The sequence below is a fragment of the Triticum urartu genome, chromosome 3 (genome assembly GCF_003073215.2).
Source record: "Triticum urartu cultivar G1812 chromosome 3, Tu2.1, whole genome shotgun sequence".
Classification (NCBI taxonomy): Eukaryota; Viridiplantae; Streptophyta; class Magnoliopsida; order Poales; family Poaceae; genus Triticum; species Triticum urartu.
This window is the reverse complement of record NC_053024.1, coordinates 688,304,545-688,317,701: the sequence shown is the minus strand read 5'-3', so window position 1 is coordinate 688,317,701 and position 13,157 is coordinate 688,304,545.

The window sequence follows — 13,157 nt, the reverse complement described above, 5'->3', positions numbered from 1 at the left end:
ATGTGCCTCTATTTTGTAGTTGGTGTTCAGGCTCTTTTTTATACACATAGAGAGAGGCATAATCACTATTTTTAGCAAACATCCCTATTTTATTTCTTTATGAAACAAAGTACATTATAGCAAAGAAGCCGAAAAAGAACGTACAACAAAGATCGGTGATTAAACTAATATTTACATGAAGGAATTTCTGAAATTGTCATCTCTAGCATTAAGGTGTGGTTCCATTGAATCCAATCCTTGAGAGTTTTTCGATGACAAGGGGGTAGCAGAGGTGGGTGAAAGAATGAAAGACTCTACTCTAGGATGGACACATACATGGTCCTTACTGCGGAAGTGCGGGGGCTCCTGGTTTTTGGGTGCAACCAATTTGAGACGGTATCACAAGATACATACAGCTCGTTTTGATTGCGTTCAGTAGAAGTCTAGTGTCTAGGCATATATCCCTATTTCTCCCCATTGTGGTAGTTTTTCTTCTATTTTACTATATGTACTTCAGTACTGAATTATGGGAGTTGAGCCATTTTAATAAAAGAATGTGTGCATTGTAATGATGCGGAGGCCGGTGGTAATCCTCATTAGAAAACACCATCAGATTCATTCCAAGAGAAGTTCCAGCCCAGTTTTACAACTCCATTATACTAAACAATGATAAAAATAACAAATACCCGGAACAAGTACATTAGATTGTACAATCCAAAAGAAGAGAAAACAACAACGATGTCTGACAAATTTAAATTTTACATCAAGGCTTCTTTGAAATTATCATCTCCAGTATTAATGTGTGGTTCCCTTGCTTCCCATTGCCTAAGTGGTCGCCAAAGACAAGGGGCAGTAGAGTTGGGGGAAAGAATGAATGCATCTCTCCTTTGACAATTAGAGATGGTTCTCACTTATGTCACAGTTAGTAGAGAAAAAGGTACAATCACCATGAAGTGCTTTTGAGTTTCATCCTTTCAGGAAGTAGGTCATTTTTAAATTAAATTTTAGGTCGATGGCCAAAAGCCTGTTTCCATTATATTTTTAATCCATAGCTCAGAAATCATGTTCATATTTAGCCAGTCTTACATGTCTTTTGCTTCTCTATATTGTCCTTTCAGGTTTTGCTTCTAATATGTTCTTTCCAGGTCACAAACATCTCCATTCAGGTTAAGACCTCATCATATCAATGCCCAGATCCTGGAGAGCCCATTCCCTTATTTAGTTTCTCGTATCACTTCTATAGTTTACTTAATCACTGGCCTTCAACCAATCTCCATCCTAACAAATTGGTGAACAGGTGATTAAAATTGATGCCTTCTATTCAAGCTTCTAGGATATTTAATATTTTTTCTATCAATTGTCATGTTCAACAATACAGTGATTGCTAATTTCGGTGTGGCCGAAGCGGCTACTCCTTGATAGAGCATGCAACACGCGATTGATAAGATTTGATCCAAGTTGTATATCATTGTTATCGCCGGGTAAATTGTGATGAAACAAATGGTTGTAAATTTAACTGAGATAACTAGTCTATAGTAATATATGTATAATGCATAAAGAAATTATAATTATTCCACAAATGCATTAAAGACAAGATCTTAATAGGACTAACCAAGCCAATAAATAAAGAAATATCCAGACATTTTCAAACTTGGTGTTTGGTTGTATTATATGATTTTTATGAAAACAATCATATGCGCACAACCTGTTAACTTTTCAAACTCATTAATAATAAATGAAATTCGTGATAGTATGGACTCAACTGAGCTTGGGGTTTCGACCTAATAGCTAAACATACCAAGGACATTGCTGCCGCATCCACTTTGCTAGTTTATATCGAAACAAAATCTTTTGCAAACTTGCAAATGCACTTTCACAGTGTTGAGTATATTGTGTACGTGCATATTGTGTATAGGGCTCACCTCATGTTTCCTCTGTATAGTTAAGAATGTAGCCCCCTCTCTACTTATATATACGTGCCTGGTGCACTGATCAATATATCGCGATTGCAAATCTCATAACTTGTCTCTCTACATGGTATCTATCGCAGCACGATCCTAAACCCTAAGCCGCCGCCGTCGCGCCTCTACGGGCCGCCGCCGCCTCCGCTGCTTCGCCTCCGCTCCATCTCACCCGTGCCGCGCCATCACGCGACGTCAGTGCCGCTTCGCTCCATCGCTCCAGCACCGCGAGCCTCCGCGCGCGCGTCATGCCAAGCCAGCCATCGCCACGACGCATCGCCGCGCATCGCTAGTTCCAACCCAGCATCGTGCGCCTCCGCGTAGCAGCATGCCAGTCCATCGCCACGCCTCATCGCACCAGCCACGCCGGGTCGTTCCATCCTAGCCTCCCGCGCCGCATCACGCCAGCCATCGCTACGCCGAATCGCTCCAGCCACGCCGCGTCGCTTTCTGTTCTGCCAACGCCGCTCCCGCGTCGCAGCCCCTCGCAACCCTATCCTTAGTCATGAGTTCCTCCTCCTCCACCGTCTCCAACCCGTTCGCCGGTCCCGATGTCACTCTCGTCCGTGATCTCAACATCCACGAGCGCGTCCCCGCGAACCTTGATCGATCCACCGCCTCCTACTCCACTTGGAAGCGGTATTTTTTGCTGGTGTTCCGCGAGTACCTCCTTCATGGCCACGTCGACGGCACCGTGGACTCGACCCTCATGATCCATGACGAGGAGTGGGTGATCCTCGATGCCACCATCATCCGCTGGTTCTACCTCACCATCTCCACCGACATCTTCCACACCGTCGTGGATGACGATGATGACGCCTACGCCGTCTGGACCAAGCTCAACGGCCTCTTCATCGACAACAAAGCTGCAGCGCAAGGTCATTCTCCACGGCGAGTTTTACGGGTGCCAGCAGCATGACTCATCCTTCGACGATTTTTGCATGCGCCTGAAAAAGCATATCGATGAGCTCCGCGATCTCAGGGAGACGGTTGGCGACGAGCTCCTCATCAGCACCCTCACCGCCGGTCTCAACGAGGATTTCGGGAACGCCGCCTCCAACCTCACCCTCATCCCGGAGCCTACTTTTGCTAAGGTGGTGGCGTACCTCAAGCTAGAGGAGCGCAGGATGAGGATGGCATGGACTCGGGCGACCCACACCGCCCTCGTCGCCGGCACCCGCGGGGGTCAAGCCCCGCCACCTCCGCGCCCGACGCCGCCTCAGCCGGCGGCGCCCGCTTTCCCGCCTCAGCCGGAGGCGGCCAGCAGGGGGGTCATCGCGGCGGCCGCAAGAAGGGGGGCCCGAGCGCTCAGGGAAGAGCACCCCGCCCACCGCAGCAGGCCTACCAGCCGCTCCCGTGGTACGCTGGCCAGAACCCATGGACCGGCGTTGTGCACGCCTACTCCATGCCGGTTCCCCGTGCCCCTGCCCCGGGTATTCTCGGCGCCCGGCCACCGTCGCACCAGGCGTTATACGCCGCGCCGCAGCCCTATGCGGCGCCCTATGGGCCTCTCTCTTACGGCAGCAGTCGCAGCCAGGTGGGCTGTTGCTGCTGCCCCTGACGGCCCCGCAGCATCCTCTCCCGCTGGCGCCATGGGACCCGGCTCTTCTGGCGGCTCTTCACACTGCCCCCTCACTGTCCACCTACACCGGCGGCAGCGACTGGTATATGGACACTGGAGCTACCGCGCATATGGCTGCCTATCCCGGTAACCTCCACACCTCTCTCTTGGCACGCTCGCTTGGGTCATCCCAATCCCGCCACCCTTCGTCATATACTTCAGAGTTTTTCTTTCACGTGTAATAAGAACGAGGATCACTCGTGTCATGCATGTCGCCTCGGCAAACATGATCGTCTCCCGTTTAGGGCTTCTTCTCATGTTGCATCATACCCGTTTGCGTTAATTCATAGTGATGTTGGACCTCTCCTGTTGCCAGTAATACGGGCTATCTTTATTATCTTGTCATACTTGATGATTTCTCGCATTATGTGTGGAGCTTCCCGTTGCGCCGCAACGCGGATGCTATATCCACTCTCGCCGCTTTCTACTCATATGTTCTCATGCAATTTGGTCGTCCCATTCTCGTGTTGCAGACAGATAACGGGAAGGAATTCGACAACCTCGCTGTTCGCACTCTTCTCACCACACATGGCATGACTTTTCGTCTCACCTGCCCGTACACTCGCAGCAGAACAGGTGCGCTGAGCGTATCCATCGCACTCTTAATGACTGCGTTCAGACACTCCTCTTTCCCGCTAATGTGCCTCCGCGCTTTTGGCCTGACGCTCTCGCCACCGCTTCACTCCTCATTAACATCCGTCCATGTCGCACTCGCGGGAACTTTGCACCTCATCACCTCCTCTTCGGTGCACCACCCTCTGATGATGAGCTTCGCATCTTCGGCTGTCTCTGCAACCCTAGCATCGCCGCTAATGCGCCTCATAAGCTTGCACCCTGCTCCGTCGCATGTATCTTTCTCGGCTACCCACCTAACACTAAGGGCTACCGCTGCTATGATCCTGTCTCCCATCGTGTTTTCACCTTTCGACACGTTTACTTTGATGAGATGGTGTTTCCGTTTCAGCAGCAGGTACCCCTTGTCGCCACATCGCCGCCGGCCACCGGCGGCCCCTCGGCGACTCCGTCAGGTGGACGGCCCCGCCTGGCTCTCCGGCCGCCTCCGGGCTTTGGCGGTCCTCGTGTCGTGGGACGAGCTGCACCTCGCGCCCCCAGGCCAGCGCCTGCCCTCTTGGCCTCCTCGGCCGACCACGACGCCTCGGCTGGCGCCCCCCTTCACCCGCCGCCCCCGACTCGGGCACCGCGTGTTCGGGGGCCGCCGGCTCGGCCACCGCCTCACCGGCCCCGTCGCCGGCCCCTTCCCCGGCCCCGTCGCCGGCCGCCTCGCCGGTCCAGTCGCTGGCCCCTTCACCGGCCGCCTCGCTGACTACTTCACCGCCCGCCTCGCCGGCCGCTCTGGTGTTGCCGTCTGGCCCTGTTACATGGGCTAGGACAAGCGTTCACCGTCCGAGCCTGCGGTACTCAGGGAATGAGTACCTCCTCGCCGCCTCCACCGCGGAGCCATCTCATCTTCCCGCGTCCGCTCGTGCAGCCCTCCGTGATCCTCACTGGCTTGCGGTGATGCAGGAAGAGTTCGACGCTCTTCAGCGGAACCGTACCTGGACACTGGTTCCCCGGCCTCCTCGCGCCAATGTCATCACCGGCAAGTGGGTCTTTCGCCACAAGACCCGCTGGGATGGTACACTTGAGCGCTACAAGGCTCGCTGGGTGGTTCTTGGTTTTCGGCAGCGCGTTGGAGTTGACTTCACTAAGACGTTTGCCCTGGTTGTTAAACCGGGCACGATCTGTACCGTCCTCCAGCTTGCGGTGTCCCGAGGCTGGCCCATTCATCAGATGGATATCTCCAATGCCTTCCTCCACGGCCATCTTGAGGAGCGGGTTTATTATGAGCAGCCCACCGGCTTCGTCGACGCATCTCTTCCTGGCCATGTGTGTTTGCTGTCCCGGTCTCTCTACGGGCTCAAGCAAGCACCCCGAGCCTGGTACCAGCGGATCGCCGGGTTTCTTCAGACACTGGGCTTCAACATCACTCGCTCGGATGCCTCCCTGTTTGTCTATTGCCATGGTGACACGACTGCATATTTGGTCCTCTACGTCGACGACATCATCCTGACGGCCTCCTTCGCAGCTCTACTTCAGCAGATTACTCTTCGGCTGCGTGACGAGTTTGCCATCAAGGACTTGGGTGCTCTACATTATTTCCTTGGCATTGAGGTCGTTCGGCGACCAGACGGCTTCTTTCTTCATCAGCAGAAGTATGCGCACGAGCTTCTTGAGCGCGCTGGCATGCTCAACTGTCACCTTGTTGCTACTCCTGTTGACTCGAAGGCCAAGGTTTCCGCTCTTGAGGGCTCGCCAGCGTCGGATGCTCCTTTCTACCGGTCCATCATCGGTGCTCTTCAGTATCTGACTCTCACCAGACCGGATCTTCAGTATGATGCTCAGCAGGTGTGTCTCCACATGCACGCCCCTCGTGACTCCCATTGGACTCTCGTGAAGTGGATCCTCCGTTACATTAGCGGCACGATGACCCTCGGGCTCACCCTCACGGCGTCCACCTATCTGGAGATGATGGCCTACTCTGACACGGACTGGGTTGGCTGCCCAGACACTCGTCGGTCAACCTCTGGCTACTGCGTCTACCTCGGTCCTTCCCTCGTCTCGTGGTCATCCAAGCGACAACCCACGGTTTTGCGCTCCAGCGCGGAGGCTGAGTACCGAGTCGTGGCTAACGTTGTTGCTGAGTGCACCTGGCTACGATAGTTACTTCAGGAGCTGCATCACGACATCTCCCAGGCTACGGTTGTCTACTGCGACAATGTTTCTGCGGTGTACCTCTCCACCAACCCCGTTCATCATCGCCGGACGAAGCACATTGAGCTGGATATTCACTTTGTGCGCGAGCATGTGGCCCTTGGACGTATTCGGGTTCTCCATGTTCCGACGGCACAACAGTTCGCCGATGTGATGACGAAGGGACTGCCGACTTCCCCCTTCGAGGAGTTTCGTTCCAGTCTCTGCGTCACTGGCTCCGCTTCGACTGCCGGGGGGGGGGGGGGGGGGGGGGGGGGGGGGGGTTGAGTATATTGTGTATGTGTATAGGGCCGACCTCCTGTTTCCTCTGTATAGTTGAGGATGTGGCCCCCCTCTGTACTTATATATACGTGCCTGGTGCACCGATCAATATATCGCGATTGCACAGCCCATAACTTGTCTCTCTACACACAGTTCCCAAAAATTAATATGAGTCCTCCTTTTGTCTGAATCTAATGGCTAACATGAGCCAGCAACTGCAAACATAGGAGTAATGTCTTTTTAGAAACAAAGAAGTTCTATCACAAAATCATGAAAGTAATTATTGTGTCACTTGTGATTAAGTTTGGAAGATTGTCCTGCATGTTCGATCCACATTCTCCTCTTTAAAGAGATGACATGGGGAGTTTTAGAAAAAGAAGTCTTCGGTGCGGACTCAGAAAGCAAATAATTATAAATGATGATGGTTATGACGTAGCTATTTTGCATCTGTCCTTTTTTTCATTTTCTTAACCATCTCATTAGTCGCTAATTTAGTTCTTTAATTGTATATCATTGTCGCAAAACATGCACCACACATGGACAATAATTAAGAAGAAAGGATTAGATACAACCAACCTCTACTTTTTGCATACTACTTTCTTATACACCAACCTTCACTTATGTGAACAAGGTTCTCTTTTCATATGTACCACTTTATCTTCAAAATAATAGCTCACCTTACTATATTTTAACTGTTGGTAGCACTAAATAGCTTATTTCATTCAATAGGTGGTAGTCACATAAACAGATATAAAAGTTAGAGAAGAATAGGAAAGAGATGAGAAATCATGGGAGTATGAGACATCAGAAGCACTGGTTGAACGAGTTGTCTCGGGACAAACCCAAGGTGATTGAAAGCTTTCTGTCACCGACGAGTGTATTGTAGACACCACGTCTGTGGTGCCAGTTGGTCCGATCATGCACGCAGAGGATCTATGGATGGCTGATGCACTTGGACCGGTCAAATAGTAAAGCAAATATCTACCATAAGACGTTCCAGGAAACAACCATATGTCCGCCTTGTACTTTGTAGTAGGCTGGGGGAGAAAGCAGAAGTTTCGATGGCAGGTTATGTAAATTCTTGATAAAATTTTGAAGATAGTTTGCGTGTTCGATACCCATTCATGGACTCTTAAAACGTCTTAAATGTTACAGAGGGAGTATAGTCCAATTACTCCACTGGTGCTGAAACTAGACGGAAATGGTCACTTTAGTGCTAAAACTTGCGGTATATATACATTGAACAGGTGCAACAACTTGGCTGCGTGCAAATACGGTGGAAATGTCGTCCATAGAAGTCAGCTGAGCTGATGTGGCACCGTTTTTCCGTCTGCTACAGTGTACTATTCCTACGTGGCACATTGTGGCCTCACCTGTCAGTGAACGAATGAACACTAGTTTAGTTCCATGAATATTTTATTGAAACTATGAAAATTTCTTAAACTATGAATATTTTATTATAAAGTCATATTGAGCATTTATTTAAATATATATAAAAATACCTTAATATTTTTATTAAGTATGAAAAGTGTTAGATGAACATTTGAGTAACTCATAATTATATTATAAGGATACTTTTACAATTAATAATGAATGTTTTTATAACCAAATTATCTTTTTATATTTATTATTCATAACACAAGATTACAATTTACATATCTTGTGCAAAGTTCTAACATAATTGTAACATTGTAAAATGGGCTGCACTCTGTCCGGTGGGACTCTTAGCCATGCGAGTTTTGTTTGCCGTACGTCTCAGGTTCCGATCCTGAGCAAACCAATTTTTACACTTAGGCCTACTTTGGTTCATAGGTTAGAGATAGTGTAGGAATATGAAAATCATAGAAAGTGAGATGACATACATGCATAGGAATTTTTCCATTAAGTGTAGGCTAATGTTTTTTTTTTCCTTTGAAATGTAAAGGATTGATTCCTATAGTACACTATAACAGGTGGGACCCACATAGTAAACTACTATTTATTTGTACTCTTTACTGACACGTTGGAGTGGGACCCACCCTTTACCAAGTAGGCTAGTAGACTGTTATAGATGGAAATACGGTGCAACGTTAGCGTACTTAACGTCTATGGACGGTAAAGTATTGTATTTATATGGCCGAGCCAAGTTATTGCACCAGTTTAATATATGCCATAAGTTTTAGCACTAAGGTGACCGTTTCCGCGATGTTTGAACACCATCGGTGATTGACTTCCAATTTCTCAACCACCTTGTCAGTGGTTGAAATAGTCCTTGTACGTCGCAAAAATGTGAATGGCATAATTTCTCGAAGGTGCTGCTAGTGAATGGTGGGAGAACTTTGTTGCAATACAACATGTTGGTCACGTAGTGACTTGGCAGGAGTTTGTTCCGTCATGATTTCCGAGGGTAATATATTCACGGTGAGCAAATGGAGCGTAAAAGGGAAGACTTCTATGATCTGACTCAAGGAGAGATGTCCATTCATGAGTAAAGGATCGAGTTCAAGTGTGCAAAATATTTTTATTATGTTTACGACACCAACCTTCACCTTGACTTCACACCATCAAATTTTTTATGAAGTGATTTGGATCAACTTTATGCATTTTTGGGGTCCATATGCGCATGTAAGTCCCACGAGTGTGCTTGACCTAAGAATTACATTTTATTCTTTGGTGATAGTAAAGAATTGATTTGATCATTTTCTGGCTCAGAGGAATTGGTTTGGAGTTTTTCTCCTTAACAACACACTAGTTTCCAACTAACGAAAACAAATAATCATCAACCCTGATGGATTTGCCCCGCAAAAAAAAAAAACCCTCATGGCTTTGGGTTACATTTATGTATCAACCACTTCTTCGGTCTTGTCAATCATCTCGCCGGTAGCTAATTCAGTTTCTCAACTGTATGCGCCAACAACTGCACAAGAAGAATAATTTAAAATTAAGGTGTACAAGACCACCAACCTTTACTTGTGTGCTTAATGCTTTTCTTATATATAAAGCCTTCACTTACGTGAAGAAGGATATGTTTATCTATAAAAATACTTTAAAATATAAAATCCTGATAAGAAGGAAAAAAGGGTGAATAGTATTCTCATAAAAATCAAATCCCAAAATTAAGTACACAATTTTTGTTCGTCGGTTGGATTACCGTGTTGGCCCACAAACCCTTTTGATAACACGACTGTCCTCTGTGCCATCGGTGCCATTGGGTGAGCACGTAAAGTTGTGTTATTTCGATGGGTTTTGGCATCGCACAACATGTAACAAGGCGTGTTCATAGTGTTGTCATGAGTTTTGGTGTTTTTTTCTTTTTTGAGGATTGAGTTTTGGTGTTGAATGGAGGACTCGGACTCCAAGTGAAAGGCAAGATGAGGCGAGAGTAGGCTGGGACGGTAACCACCGTATACTTTCCATGGTTTTTTTTGAGGGAAATATCTGAGAGCTTTTATTCAACAAAAACATTCTTGGGGCAGTCTGCCAGCAGGCTGCTCACCAAGAATGAGGGGGGCGAGTTCAGACAACTGTCAGTAACTAGAAGTGTGCAAGCTCGCTTTGCAGACAAATGGGCCGACACATTGGCTGTCCTTAATACATGTTGAATTACAAAAAAAATCAAAATTTAAAGAGAGCTCTCCAATTTCATCAAGGATATGTGCCACAGCAGATCGTTCTGCATGACGAGAATTCCACAAATTCACCAAAGCCAGGCAATCAGTCTCCATCGTCACTCGCTTTAGGCCTCGCAAATTGGCAAAAATGACACCTTCCCGGAGGGCTAGTGCCTCCATAATCAGTGGGTCTGTCACCCCATCGTCTCGCTTCTTATTCTTGTTTTTGTTGGTGTCGTACTTTTATAGATGGTTGCCGAGCCTGTAGCACAACATCATCTCGCCCTCGTTAAACCAGGCGGCACTCGGCTGGTTGCGTTTGTTTATCTAATGAATGTCCATGTCGTCGATGTAAAAGTTGTACCGTAGTTCCCAATGAGGCAGTCTATCATCGTCCTGGTCATGAAGGTGTGGACCCAATGACGGCGTGATCCAGAAATCGAGCTCTCTTTGGTCACGCACGACGATCCAAAGCAGTTCATGCATCTCCAAGGCGTGCTCCGCCATGGCCTGACTCGTCGTATGCTGATAGGGGAGGCGGTATGTGCAGTGTGCCTCGCTCGCAACGTCAATCACTAGTATCCTATTGGGCGACCGGTGCCGGTGCACCACCAAGTACTGCTTGTTGTCCACGAACACCGGTAGGCATATGGTGAGTCGGGCAGCCCATGGGGGAGGCAGCAGACAGCGGTCTGCTGCGTGTCTTTTCTCCATGTTCAGTTGCCGATCGGCCGGGAGGCATGGGGTCGCCGAGGTCGGCGCACTGACCGCTCCACATCACCGCGCGTCTTGGCTTCACCCACCTTCTCCATGCAATGTGGCCACCCTGTCATCTTGAAAGAGAGCGCACACACCTCAGTTGTTTTAAATCGGTTTATCCGCCGTTGTAGCATTTTGGGATGCTTATTTCGAGCCATGCTATTTTAGGGATGATGTTTTCTCCTGCATATTTCTCAGCTATAATCTGTGTGCACGGTCAGATTGGTGTTTCATAAGTGTTTCAGTTTTCAATTTGTAGTCTTAAGTTAAAAACTGTGCACGAGCACGACAGATGCAAAATAGTCATAGAGTGAACAGTACAACACCACCAACCTCTAATTGTGACCAAAATGCTTTTCTTAAATATATACCACACCAACCTTCACTCAAGGAAAAAAAAAGTTCTGTCACGGTATGTACCATTACCAATACGTCTGCAACAGAATAGCTCCACTGTCCCACGCCATTTCAGTTTGTTGGTTGCACTAACTTACTGCATCTAATAGGTGGTAGCAGGCACATAAATCGATCAGGGGGTGAGTGTTGGTAGAACTAAATTACTGCATCAAATAGGTGGTAGTCTTATAAACAGATCAGAGGGACGCCCTTGGTAGCACTAACTTACTGCATCAAATAGGCGTTAGCAAGATGAATACATCAAAGAGAGCGCAAGAGAAGAATGATCAAGATGCAAAAATAGGTAGGAGTAGGAGTCATCAGAAACATTTGTACATTGTGGATGATGTAGGACCAAAGTGACCAAGTTGATCTTGAGAAGTGTGGGACGTAGAAGCTTCCTTTCTCTCGATCAGCCGGTTCTTTCGGCACCTTCACTTCAGCAGGATCTACAAACATTGTAGAATCATTTTGAGAGGCCAAACCGTGCTGCCAGCCTGCCACTAGCCATCTGATAGGTATTGCTCTTAGGTCTAGTCGGATGATGTTCTGGACAATGTTCAAGTCGGCAGTGGCGACAAAACAGAAACACATTGACACTCCCTCTGGCAGCGGCCTTCATGCTCTGCTGCTGGACCAGCGAGTCAGCCTACCTTACTACTGCTCCCCACACATCCCGGCAGGTGATTCGATCAGTGGTGGCAGGATAGACTTAGGGAGCATCAGTCACACAAGCACAGGAGCTTCAGCTGCTTGCGGCATAGATCTGCCCATTGTGCCGCCCACGAGGTTCTTGACCGCTTCAGCATCCACAACACATTCCCACGGCGCCCACAAGCTATTCGATCAAATGCTACATCGCCACCGGTAGCCATAAGTTATTGTTCTTGATTGTGTTCTTACTTCTGAGCATCATGGTGTGCCGTGCAATCTCTCCAGTTGCTGAGGGGTGCTCCATCTGATCATGCTACTCTCTCTGTAGCATGTTTAAAAATTTCTATTTTGTCCTAAGTCAAACATGTTTGAATTTGAGCAAAAACCTATAGCAATAATGTCTGTATTTAGAACATGAAATTAATTTTATTATACAGGTCTTAAATATATTACATATTGATGTTGTATGTTGTAGATATTGACAAATATTTCTATGGATTTTGTGAAATATAGAGAATTTTGACATTGGACAAAATTGTGCATGATCATTTTTTTTTGCTTTGCGGTAAATGGTAATGTGCATCATCATATCTAAAATAAATGATACGTCTTCAATGTACTTGAGCATTGGTTTTCCATAGAAATATTCCACTCATTTTGCCTTGATTTTTGTTTCCCAGATCATGGGACCCGAGCGGTGTAAGCTCCTTGTCGAATGCGAGCGTTTTGCTCACCACCTCTTACGCCCATTTTTCTCACCACCTCTTACGCCTTGGCCGCTCTTTGATGGGATAAGATGACTAGATGGTGAGGAAAGGAGCAACGAGAGGAGGGAGAGGGAGGCGATGAACAATACGATATAGGTCAATCTGGGCGCATGGCATGGGGATTGAGGAAGGAAGCGGGACGACATGTACATTGCTGGCTCCGCACCTCCTCCACAACAGCCCCGTAGCCACGGCATAACGCTTCCTCCTACCCAACTTACAACCACAGTGACTAGTTACCCAAAAATTCCCCTTCCCCCACCTGAGTCCCCTACATAGTTCAGTTACGATCTAGGCAACCAAACAATTCCCTCCAACCTGTAAAGGCAGCTTTTCATGGCACTACTGCTGGGAAATCAAGAGCCTCCCATGGCACTACTCATGGGAAATCAAGAGC